The sequence below is a fragment of the Thunnus albacares genome, chromosome 10, assembly GCF_914725855.1.
Source record: "Thunnus albacares chromosome 10, fThuAlb1.1, whole genome shotgun sequence".
Classification (NCBI taxonomy): domain Eukaryota; kingdom Metazoa; phylum Chordata; class Actinopteri; order Scombriformes; family Scombridae; genus Thunnus; species Thunnus albacares.
In genome coordinates this window covers 3951285-3964595 of record NC_058115.1, presented here as the reverse complement: position 1 = coordinate 3964595, position 13311 = coordinate 3951285, and positions in this window count along the sequence as shown.

Sequence of the window (13311 nt, the reverse complement as noted above, 5' to 3'; positions counted from 1 at the left end):
AAACCCGAAGTATATCCACATATCTTAGTCCATGATCAAAATCAAACCTTAAAGGAGACCTATTAAGCTCATTTCCAGCTCTATATTTTTATTTTTAGACTCCACAAGAGTAGCTTTGCATGATTCACAGTTCAAAAAACTCCTTAATTATCTTATACTGGCCCCTTTATGCAGCTCCTTAGTTCAGCCTCTGTCTCTAACAGGCAGTTTTAACTCCTGTCTCTTTAAGGCCCTCCTCCAGATGAACCCACTCTGTTGTAATTGGCCAGTCACAGGAAGCTTCAGGAACACTCACAGCATGACAGTTTGACTCCAGTCATGGCTCAGCGTGACTACTCACAAAGCAATGGAAAAATGCCATAATGTTGGCAGAGCGGAGCAGTTAACTTGTACTATGCGTGGAGCAGATGACCATATAAAGAAATTCATCACAAACCGCTGTCAGCTCGTGCTGAACGTAGAAAAAAATGTTGGAATCTGAGAGTTCAGAGCAGTCTGAATCCAGTGCTTTCTGCTCACAAGGATTACTTTTACATATGTTTACCTCATTATTTGACACTGTGACCACGTTTAATATGAACATCCGACATTGTAACATTATATATATGACTGAAAATAAGGAAAGCATAATAGGTCCCCTTTAATATCCAGGCAATCCCTAGTGAGGGTGTACTCAGGATGAGAGAATGGCATGAGGGTGAATTCGGTTAAATCGAGAGCACAAATTATTAAATCAAGAGCACAAATTAATGAATCGAGAGCACGAATTCTTAAATTAAGCAGAAATTATTAAATCAGGAACACTAATCATTAAATTGAAAACACAAATTATTAAATCGGGAACAGAAATTATTAAATTGAGAGCACAGATTATTAAATCAAGAGCAAAAATTAGTTGTTTTTTTTCCCATGGCCCCTCGCAGGTTCCATATAATGCCAAGCACGGATCAGATTAAAAGTTTGACTTTTAAAATGTAAAAGTCAGGGGATCACCAAAGTTAATACAATTGATTCTGAGGGAAGCATGAATGTTTATAACAAGTTTCATGGCAATCCATCCAATAGTTGTAGAGACATTTCATTCAAAACCACAAATGTTAAACTCATGGTGGTGAAAAGTCTGTACCAACTTTCATGGCAATCCATCTTATAGTTGTTGAGATATTACAGTCTGGACCAAAGTGGTGGACAGACCAACATTGCCATACCTAGAGCCAGTACAACTGAAAATTCAGTAATAAATGCAAACTTATTACTATTAAGGACCTACCTGAGGATCTCTGGTTGCACTCAGGCTCATGTGGGGTTAAGGTCAGTAACCTGGGGCTAGTCCCACACACACCATAAAGCTGGCCATTAAATTCTTAAAATCCACACTAAAATCCATAAGTAACCAATGTTGAGAGGCTGTTGTATGTGGATCACTGTTGATGTGATGTTTTGTTATAGCAAGCATTTTGCAGTTAAGGGTGGATTGCTGGATAATCAGACCAGAGTTTGACATCAAGGACTGGTGTTCATACCCATCTCATGGAACAAGTCACTGTTGACTTTTTCAGTATTTAACCAAGACCACAATTATGTCCCTAACAAGTGGTTTGAGTTGCCTAGATGTATCTATATTAGTACCTGAATCATGCACATGTTGCCAGTAGTGGATATTGTAACAATATGATAAAAATGTTTTGCAAATACATTCAATGTACAGTAAACATGTGTTAGAACATGTGCAGATATTGTACATTCATTATAGGTTGTTAGACACGCTAGTGGCAGGGCTGAATGTCATGTCTGTCGATGGGTCCGCCACTGGTTCAGAGTAAAATACCTCAACAGTTGATGAATTTCCATAGAATTTCATCAACCACTCAATGAGTATGTTGAGCCTGTTGTGGCAGTCTGCTCACATGCTGGAGACACTGAGAACGCTGAGATGGGATTTTACTCTGGTAAAGGGCAACATGATGGATTAGCACACTGATTATTATTCATTCATGCACTGTGAAATACCACAAGTCCCAAATGAAACACATCAGAATTCATATGCAGATGGGTGCACAGACACATCTGCATGCTTATTTACATACATGCAGAAATTAAAAAGAATACACACAGAGTACGAGAACAGATACTCATTGGGAGTGTGCAGACACTCAACCACACATACTGCTTTGTAATTTTCACATTTCAAGTAGCAAAATGCTGTTATCTTCTAACTTCACTCATCAGTGGCCCAATCAGTGATTGAAGGGAGTGATTAAAAAAAAATCCCTGTGCCACTATTTGGATAGAATAAAGTAACCTCCACTCTGACACAGCTGGCTGAAACACAAAAATAAAGTACAGGCCTTTAGAAAGACTGAAAGTAGAAGCCCCACTGTCAGCCCAAAGGGACTGCAATATTAACACAATACCAAGTTCAAGTGTTAGATTATTAGCCTTGTTGTTATGGGGGCTAAACATTTTAACCTTGGTGCTGAAAATGATGGTTATGGAATCACCAATTTCAGACGTATTCTTCATCTTAGCAGCATAAATGTGTTTGTAAGTTGAAATTTGGTGAAAGGGACCACAAAAATTGTGAAGGTTTAGCCTTAAGGAGCCATTCATCCTCTGGGCAGCATGTTAGTGAATTGATTTCACTGTTCTGTCTGCTCATTACTTTTTTCTTGGAATTTTTGCCCCAATGGTGACAAACAAGGAAAGGTCAGGACAACAAAAACAGGATGAACAGCATGAATATCCACAACAAAGTGAATGGAAATCTGGATAGTTGGTGGTTAAGAATTTCAAAGTTTGGACTGCTGGATGGACGCACAGACAAAGCAATGGACCTGGCTGATATTACCATCTTGCTGCCAGTGGGGCACCCTACGAGGAACTCCTTGATTGACATTTTTACATACTGGGACATATAAAACTAAAAGTCAGGCACAATTCAAGAAGAGAGGTAAACAGGTCACTTGTCTATCTCTTGCTCAATGCATGCTGGACAGGCCCTACCTTCCCATAATTAAGCAGGATAAGGGTCACTTCATGCTCAGTCAGAACTAGTTTGTACGACTTGTGCGATCATGTCGGAAATCAAAAGTGTTTTTAGCTGTTCGGCGAAAAGTCAGCCATCATAGAGTTGGGGGGAGATGTGATATTGTTTAAATGTGGGGATAACAGTGCACATTTTTAGACAGTCTCTCCTGGAAGACATTCTTAGTGTTGCATGTGGCTGTTCACGTTAAAAGCGACATAAATAGTTGTGTCAAGAATGTAAAAAGAGCAGCAAAACTCTAACTCTTTTTTCACCTCTGCGCAGTTGGCCAATCACAATGTGAAGTGGGTGTGAATGTTGGATCATTAGTTTCAGAAAGTTAGAGAAATGGTTGGAAACAAGCCACCCTAATCCAATGTCAAAGAGGTGTGGAGGCAGGGGGGTTTCGGAAGCTATCAGTTCTGAACAGGACCATCCAGTCTAGCAAAGCCTAAATAGTATGTTATTCAACTTCACACAATTTGGTGTTTCCAACAGTCAGCCATGGTTCTTTCCTGTACAGCCTTTCACACAGATGGAACTGGCCACTAAACACTGTAGGACTTCTGAACTGCTAATAGGCTACAAGTGCCCCCAAGGCTCACAACAGCTGTATTCCCTTTTTCTGAACTTCCCTCTTTGAATCAGTCATTGCTCCTCTACCCTACAAAGACAAGACTTTTTGCTGTTTTGGCTTTTGTGTGCAGTGAGTACACAGGAGGACAGAGAGTGTAGATTTGGAGGACCGCTCATTACAGGGATCAGCTCTGGGACTCTGCTCTGTGTTGTCCAAATGATCTCACACAGAGATTAATTGTTGCCGGCACATCATTCCATCCAACAGTTCAGACCAAGGGCAGGTCGACTGGGTTTCACATTCAGATACTGCTTAAAATTCACAATGAGCCTTCTCCATACCCCCCGCACCTTTTTATGCCTCGGAACAGCTTTGTGTTATGACTTATGATATCTGACGTGGAGCATTACAAGTCTTTTGTGTCCTCAGCTGTACTCGTCCAACCAAACAAGACAGGAGTACAGAGTAGTATATCTGCTCTCTGAGCATATGTCTTCATTCACAGCCACGGGCATGCACACCGGGATACGAAACACACACTCATACACACCAGCTTTCTGTGAAAGAGGAGCAAAATTCAAAGTCATTGAGGTACTAGCTGAGAGATTGAAGGCCATTTTTCAAAGCGTATCAACCCGTCGGGCTTTGATCACTATTTTGGTGACATTTATTAGACAAACACAGGCAGAAAGCTGGGGTAACACCAGGGCACACTCTGAATACAAAAGAAGCTTTTTTGCCTTAAAAGATAATTCATCCTATTTTTAACCCTGTTCTTGTTTTTCTTGACAATTGATTGGTTTCAAAATGCTGTGGCCTGTGTACCATATAGCTTGAGGTCACCTGCTGTGCTGCTCTCCAACACAAACACAGTCTTCAGCAGTTGAAGCAAAAAGGCAATTAAAACACATCCTTTCAACATGCTTAGCACCCATTGCCATGGGAGCAAGTTGCATTCAATTTCCAATTATCTGTAGCCTGAAACCTGCATATGTTCCAGTATAATTTCAATATAACTAGTAGTCGCTTGTTGACATGCAGACCATTTATGTTTCATTCAAGATACTGCACTAAAGTTATATCAAGGCTTTTCTGGTTATGACTTTTATCAAATATTAAAATAAATTTACAACAACTTCTTATTTTTAGATATGTTTTTCTTTTGTGGGACTCTAGCGTCATTGATTTTTTTTGGCAAGTTGTAAACACATCAAGTAATCTATCAATGTTTTTGGACCAAGGTGCTGACAAGACAAAAAGACTAAAGCCCCTTTAGAGAGTCCTAGATGCTGTAAAGATGACAGAACCCAGAAAATACCTACAGAATAGGAACATCTCACTAGTAAAAATATAAATTTCGTCCCAAGAGCAGCTGCTAGTGGAGGGTCATTTGAATCTAAAGGGTTCCCACTGGGAGCATGAATGTGACTTTCATGACAACCTGCCTGTTGGGTAGTCACACATTTTGTGTATAAAATTGACATTTTGCCCTGAAAGCCCTTGGAATTTTTGCCTGATGGTGACAGTACAGGTAAAATTATGGAGTCACCCAAATATTATGTGTTACCTTCTGTGGATCAGAATTTCATGACAATCCATTCAGATGTTAAGATATTTTGCTGTGGACCAAAGTGTTACACATACAGGTAGTACAGCCAATTAACCATCACAAATCCTCTGCATGATGGGCAAATATAACAATTAACTACAATATAGAATGACAAAATAATCTTAACAGGGGCACTTGCTAGCTTTTTGTATTTCAGTCTTTCATCATGTCTGTAATTATGTGACCTAAGTGTGAAACACTTGATAACACATGATATTAAGTGGTTATATATGGGGTCTTTGGTGATGGATGTATCTTTACTGAGCTTTCTCCTAGTTGATGATGTTTGACCTTTCCCCCAGTTGGCCTGGTGTTCAGACAGCCGATGTCAGTTTCAAGTTTTCATTCATTAGGTGCTGGCTCATTGTGCCTTGAGGATTCTCCCTTGATTAGCCAGAGCCAGCTCTATTCACTGAACAAGGCCATTAGATGAAGCTCAAAAAAGCCATTAAGTGGACCTTGAGCTGAGATTATTTTGTCAAATACACTATGAACTTCCATGCTCAGTTCTATTATACATACTGTAAAAATCTGGCATCTTTCAATAACAGCAACAACTAATGATTATGTTCATTGTCAATTAATCTACAAGATATTTTCCAGTTAACTGATTAATCATCTATTTTATAAGAAGTGGAAAAAAAATAACAGAACACAAATTACTTGTATTGTCTGACCAGCAGTCTAAAACCCAAACAGATAAAAAAAAAAAAATTGTAATGAAATAAAACAAACAAAAGGAGCAAAAACACCTCCAGTGATAAGCCAGTGAAGTAGTAAAATGATTCATTAAATGGTTCCAGCTTCTAATATTTTACTAAAAGAATGTGAACTAAACGTGTTGTGCAATATCTTTAACATACAGAAAAACAGTTAATTTTTTGTCAATCATGTAATCTGGTTAAATGCCATTATTTAGTTTTAATTTTGTGAGAGAAAGTTCCTCTTTGCTCTAATGCCAAGTATACATATACGGTATACCCACAAGTGAATTTTTTCATAAGAGTTTAAAATAGCTTGAGACAGGTGTTTCCAGCTTATCACATTCAATCTACCCTATTCCACTCCACACACATTAGAACTATTATTAGCTTTATCATGCTTGAGTCCAGAAAAGGTTGACCCCTTACCTGATTTTTGAACCATGTTTTTAGGATACATAGATTTGAAGGAAATGGTTAATAGGGGCACCGGTAAGGTTAATGATGTCAGTGCACTCTGCTTGAAGTAATATTCAAGGACAAAACTTGATTAGACAAAATTAGATTTGAAGGAGGGAGGAGCAGGGAAAGGTGGATAGAGCAGATTAATAGACCCAGCAGGGAGACTGCTTTAATATCGTAGGGATGTGGATAGCATCTGAGCATTCTTCTCTTTTAAATAAAACAGGCAAAAATCCACAGGAGGGCTTTAACTTTCTGAATGTTATGTGAATAATTTATGTGATTTTTTTTTTTTTTACCTTAAATAATTTCATTTTATTCATTTCAAATATTTTTTTTTAGCACATACGCACTAGACTTGGTGTACACATGGCTGAATGTGTCTGCTCTGACTGTTTGGGTTGCTCAGCAGCTCTTCCTCTTTCTGTTTTTTCTCTGGCCTGATGCAGCTTTTCTGTCCCAGCAGTCCCAGCAGTTGTCAGCCAGACGAAAACTTCAGAAATTTTAGAGGACAGAAAATATTAGAACTGTCATTTTTTATGTAAAATTCAAACCACTGTTTGAATTATAAAGAAAAATGTTTACATCTTGAAAATTTACAGTACTCCATCAAGTAGTGTTCTTGAAATGGCCTCTGATCTATTGCACGCTCCACTGACTAAAACTTGGCAATTGTTGTTTTTTTCTGTAATGCAAAATAAAGGAAAGTACCCATGCTGAACAGATAGTCATGACAACAAAGCATCTGAGAAGTAATGTGAGGAAGCAATTTGGGTGAAACAGCAGTTGGAGAAATATGGATAAAGATGAGGCTGTTCACTGCCTTACAGTAACATTACCACAATAACAAATCTGACATTACCTTTCACTCCAGAGAGGCAGCAGGTGTTGTGAATGAATAGATTAGACTACATGGCTAATGTTCAAAACCAATTACATGTTCGAACTGCAACCACTGAACATCCAGTCCTGCTCTGCTGCTTGGATTAATTTGTTGTACAATAAACTAGAGCTTGACTGCTAAATTGGCCAGGCGGCCATATCAGCCTTTATCAGGGTGTTCAAGTAAAATCCAAACACAGACACTTAAATGGCACAAGAAAAAAAGGAGTTACAGGTGTATGGATGGAAGCCAAGAGGAAGGCAGGGTGATGGGAATCAAACAGGAAGTAATTATAAAACCTGCTCAATACAGATTGCCTATTTGTCCTCATGATATAATATGAAGTCAAATTGCTTTTACAAAACATCTAGTATCAACGGAATCACTGGGTGCTGGGAAGGCTTCCAATTAGGGATGCGCCCCAAAACAAATAGTGGGGTTCATTGTAAAGGAGGGTGTTTACTTCATTTCATTTTTTTGTTTTGTTTTGTCTTTTTGTAAACCAACTGCTGTGAGTAAAGTTTCTTGCTTTCGCCAGTAACAGGACAGTTAGGTCGCTATACTCTCGCAGGTGGTTGGTCACTGGGTGAAGGTTTTCCCTCTGCTTCTTGGGTTTTCTATTGCATGTTGCTGTGCTGTTTGTTTTCCGTCTTGCAGTGTGAGTATAAGCAATTGTGTGCGTGTGTGTCTCACAATACTGGTGGTGGTGAAGTATCCTGGAACTCCCCCCCTCACTCCCATCCTCCTGTGGGTTTCTCTGGCACCCTCGCCTGTACTGGTAATCCATTCATGTAGTAACATTTTAAAATTATATCACATATTTTGTAATAAAGACAACTAATTTTAACTGGGTTTTTATTTCAGCTTTTACTAACCAAAACCATTCTTGGCTTTTTAAAATCTAAATAAATTTATTCTATTTTTTAAACTTGAAACTCACATCTCCGCTCCTTTTCTTTATCAAAGAGCTTGTGTATCTGTTGGGTATTCTCTGGGTGAAATTCCCAGAGTGGCGTTGTCGGGTTCTTGTATGCTGGGGTGCTTTCCTACGGGCCCTGGTTACATATATGTTCTGTAATAATCTGTTTCCAATGTGTGCTAGGCCTCTTTTTTAGAAATATTCTTAGCAGCATGGTTGCACTGTGATATCTGTAAACAATCCACAAAAGATGTCTTTTTTGATAAATGTGTGTAAATGTCCACAAATGTAAACTTTTAAATTAGAAAACATAACCCTTAGAACAACAGCAGATTCATAAAAGAAATGCACTGCTTTGCTATATAAAAAACTAGTGAACGGCACTTGGAAAACACAAGGAACAAAAGAGAGAGAGGAGGAGGCGGGAGAGAGAATTTTAATTTTGACAGTCCTTATTAATTATTCACAACAGCTTAGCACATTAACTTTTACCTGGCAACTTCTGAAACCTCACACTGTCGAGGAGCATTAAGGAAACATCAAATATTGAGATGGAGAAAAGTGGGAGATAAATATTGCAGGTGCCGGAGGAATCTGTGCACTGGCATCAGGCCTGGAGACATTTGGATAGATTCACCTGTGTCTGAGAGGTAAGCAAAGTTTGTGGACATGAGTGAGGAATGGAATAGACATTATGTAGATACTGGATGTCATAGCTCTAAGTACAAAGAAACGTTGGGGGGAGAAATATCAAGGCTAACTCTTTGTCTACACCTGATTCATAGTGAGTGAAAGCAGCTCATCAGCAGAACAGCAGCAGCAGCCGCTGCCCTCCATCAGCTTCTACACTGAATCCATTCAGCCACAGTGCTACTGTCACACATTTGACGAGCTTTGACAGAGCTCACAGCTCATATAATCAATTATGTGGAAAGTCTGAAGAAAATAGACTTGTAGCCTAAAAAGATGCTTCAGGTGGCAGTTGTGCTCATAAAGCACAACGTCATTATGCAGACAGCTGCATTGATTAAAAGTGAAGTGTATCTGTTCCATTAGCCAAAAAACATACATAGCAGAAACATACCATGAACATATACTGAGGCATGGACACAACAGGAAATAAGGAATTAGCCAAACACACACACACACACACACACACACACCATTCATCACAGCAGTGAGTCATCCAGTCCCCGCAAGAATTGGGCCACTCTGCTGGATAAGCACCAACACTTCATTTTAGATGGCTGTTTAAGATGAATGCAGTACGTGCACACGCACACACACAAGCTGTGATGCAACAACAGCAGGGAAATGACTGCTTGGTACCAAACATTTAAGACAAAAACTGCCTAAATTTTCAGCAAAATAAAATGTAAGATTAGGTGTGTACATCAAGTTCACGGTTCAGTATGTACCTTGGTTTTGGGGTTGGTGCAGCAGGAAAAAAATAAAGGTAGAAATAACATTTTGATCATTCATTTTGAAAAATGTAAACACCCAACAATGGCTTATTGGCCAAAACTATTACTGAAACAGTTTAGTTGTGCTGCAGTGGCAAAGGAAAACAACTTTTATGTTTCTTGCAAGGAGTCAGGACACCTGCTGACAGCTGTTTTATGCTGATTTATGGTCTACGTGTATATAAAGTAGTTGAAACTAGCTCCACCTCTGCTTACACACTGATGCGTCAGTATTTATAATCTAATGATTTTATATATAATAATATATTGGCTAAGCCTGCTAACATACCCATGAGCATGCTAGTGGTGCGCTGCCAAAATGTTCCAGGTGGAACTCGCACTCTAGAATTATTGTTCCACAGGTCGGACTAAGTGGATTATTAAACTATTTTGACAGTAATTGTTTGGGTAAGGGAGCACGTTCCTTGTAAGACTGCATGTACCAAACCGCAATGTCCATCTGGACGAATACACATACCATTACACCCCTAAACAAGACTAGGTTAAAACCTACTATATGGCTGAACCATGTATGGTCAATGTGTCAAATTGTGGCCAGTTTGTCACAGAGATGGTCAGTGGTAGTGTCTAATGTGATTTCCTGGATATTAAATGTTCATCTGCAATTTTCTGTAGTGGTCCCAGTAATATTTGCAGGTAAAGTGTACTGAAGTAGCATCACATGGCATGGTTAAGCTACATATTAGTCCAAAAATATATAAGTATAAATGCAGTTGCAAGAACAATGCTTTCCAGTTATATCTTGGGATGTTTGATTTGACAGAAGACTTATTTTAATTCTAATTACAACTATTTGAAATATCTGTTAACTTCCCCTGCTCTTTCATCTGTTTCCATCTGTGGATGCCTCTTGTTTTTCACTCTACATTGAGTGTTTTGTCAGTGATGGTTATTCAGGTTGCTTTAACTGTGCGCTCTCCCAAGACTCATGTTTTAATGCTGTTGTTCAATATTTGTGATGTGAAAAAAGCTCATGTCCTGGTATTAGTTCAGTTATAAAATACGAATGCACCGTGGAGCATCTCTCCTGCTGGTTGCTGACAGCGCTGTCAGCTGAAGAGTCGATCACATGAGACGGTAGAGATGGTAGAGTTGCTGCTATTCGTCTGTTTAAACAGGTTCAGCCAACTTCACTGCACTTAACACCGGAGCTGAGCATCAGAGCTCAGAGCAGGGAACACATTCACTCTGCGTCACGCTGTTATCCTCCACTTCCATCATCTTCGCCAATGGAGAAACTCCAACACTCGGCTGGCTGACCAATGGTGTAACTTCATCGCTCACTCAGGCACTCACTCACGGACAACTGCAGTTATAGGGCTGGTCCATGGCTGGTCCAGCCAAAAATCAAGAAGTGTGAGGATATCCTGACAACACATGATGACTGGGTGGTGAAAAAGTATCAATGAAGAGTTGGGGTAGTAAAGTGAATGTGTGTATACTGTGGGTGATTACTATTAGCTCAGAGAAAGTGGCCATAATTATGTTTCCGAAAAAACATTCTCTATGATTTGGAGGCCAGTTGATCGAGCTGTCAGGTGTGAAATGATTCGTTTATTCTATAAAGCTGATCTCAGCTGTGAGAAGTAAATCAAATTAGTGGTTTGATACAGTTTCCCCTTAATCTGAAGAAAGTTATCAATGTCTTTATCTCTTGTCACCTAGACCGCTGTAATTCCTTAAAGTTCCCTTCCAGTCAAAGATGTATTTTTCTTCTTGTTCCTTCAGTTGGATGTTGTTCTCTTCTCTGTGCAGAGTGATGTATGTGCAGTTTGTTTTCACATTCATCTGCTGAAGAGGGAAAGTTTCTCTGTGCTCACTTTAAATCTCACTTTAAGTTGTGTACCTATGAGAATGATTTCACCATTTTAAATGCTGGTGTAATGAGGTCTGTAGTCCATCTTAGTCTCAGGTGCAAACTGATCAAAATATTTCAGCTCGACTGCTCTCCGGCACCAAAAAGACAGAGCAATGAAGAGATTGGCTCACAGTGTGATATACAAATCGTACTGTTCATGGACCCAGTGGGCTGGATATCTTCTTACATTTCTGACCTTTCGCTCCCTCAAATTTCCTCCATATCCCTTGAGGTTTCAAGTCTTCTCCAGGTGCAAGGTCTCTTTCTGACTTTGGTTGTTGGTAGGCTGAGGTGCAAGAGGGATCAAGTCTATTCTGTGCTGGAACAGCTGCCAACTCGCCAGCTGCACTGATCAAAATTTCTATATGGAAAATGGATAAAATGACTGTTTAATGCAAGAGTTACCCACAGAGAACCTGACTCTGCAGTTCCTCTTAGCTCTATGCAGTGCTTTAGCATCTTTTTACTCATAGCAGCAACTTTTGCTGCAGCAGGCAGCTAGTCTTGCTGTGAAGTTTGAGGGCAGAGAGGAACTTGGGTTGGGGCAGGAGGGATTATGAAAGCTTATTATTGTTTATTAAAAGGGGAAAATGAAAATGGGAATTCATTTTGGCAAATAAACACACCCACATGCACACACACACACACTCACACACACTCACACACACTCACACACAATTGCAAGTAGCCTGTGACGCAGCATAATATTGTTCCACAAAAGCACAATTGCAAAAGTCACCTCTGTTAGCTGGTTAAATCAGATGCCAGCAATAAGCTTGATTTAGTTTTTACACACACAAGCAAAAATGCCATCAGAGCCTACTGTGACACACACACACACTGCAAAAACATGACACGAAACAATACAAGGTCACCTTTTGAAGTTTACTATGTGATTATGAGACAGTCTATCAGGGACTTTAGTACTGTATGCAGTGATACTGTATATTGGCTACACAGACAGACACACACACACATCAACAACATGCTATATAGCTTTAACATAATTAAAGCTATCCCACAGTTCCTTGCATGGGATGGCTGAATTCTATGCCATTTCTGAATTAGCAGCAGCTTGTATTATCAGGGCAACCATATTTCTCTCAACTAGTCTTCCCCCTGGGTATAACCTACAGTCATATATACTAAATACACACACCTTGTGGCACAGCCCCTTCGGGGTCATGCCCTGTCGTTAAGCCTTCTTCCCCTTTTCCCTACAGCGAATGATTGATTAGCTAATTAGTTTCAAGATTAATGTCTCTATTCTTATGTTTAACCTAACAGCCCCCATCTGAGGATCCCATGCAATCAATCAATCAAGTTTATTTGCTGCATGTAGCCATATAAGGTACAATCACAGTGAAATGTAATCCTACCTCAATTGCCAGCAGTAAAGTACCAGTTCCCTACTGAGCACATGGGGACCTTTGCCTTCTCTGTAAATTTAACTTTATATATGGTTCTGTATAGTAATCATCTTTCATTTAAATGTAGTTTCTAAGCTTTGGCTTCTTGCAAATGTCCTCCTTCCATTGGTCCTTATATATCTTTAATAATTTTTGTTTGACTGTATTTATATTACACTGCAAGTTATTCCTGAAGATAAAATTCAAGTCAGAAAGAGAAAATATTGCAGCGACTTTTCTTGACCAAGGATAATTGTGTGCTCAATTCCAGTTAAAAATCTTTTTCGTTCCTCTGGCGGTTCCAAAACCTCACTATTTCACCTCTCTGCTTTATAAGACATGACTCCTATCCCATGTCCCCTTCAACAGCTCGCTTAGCTGTCA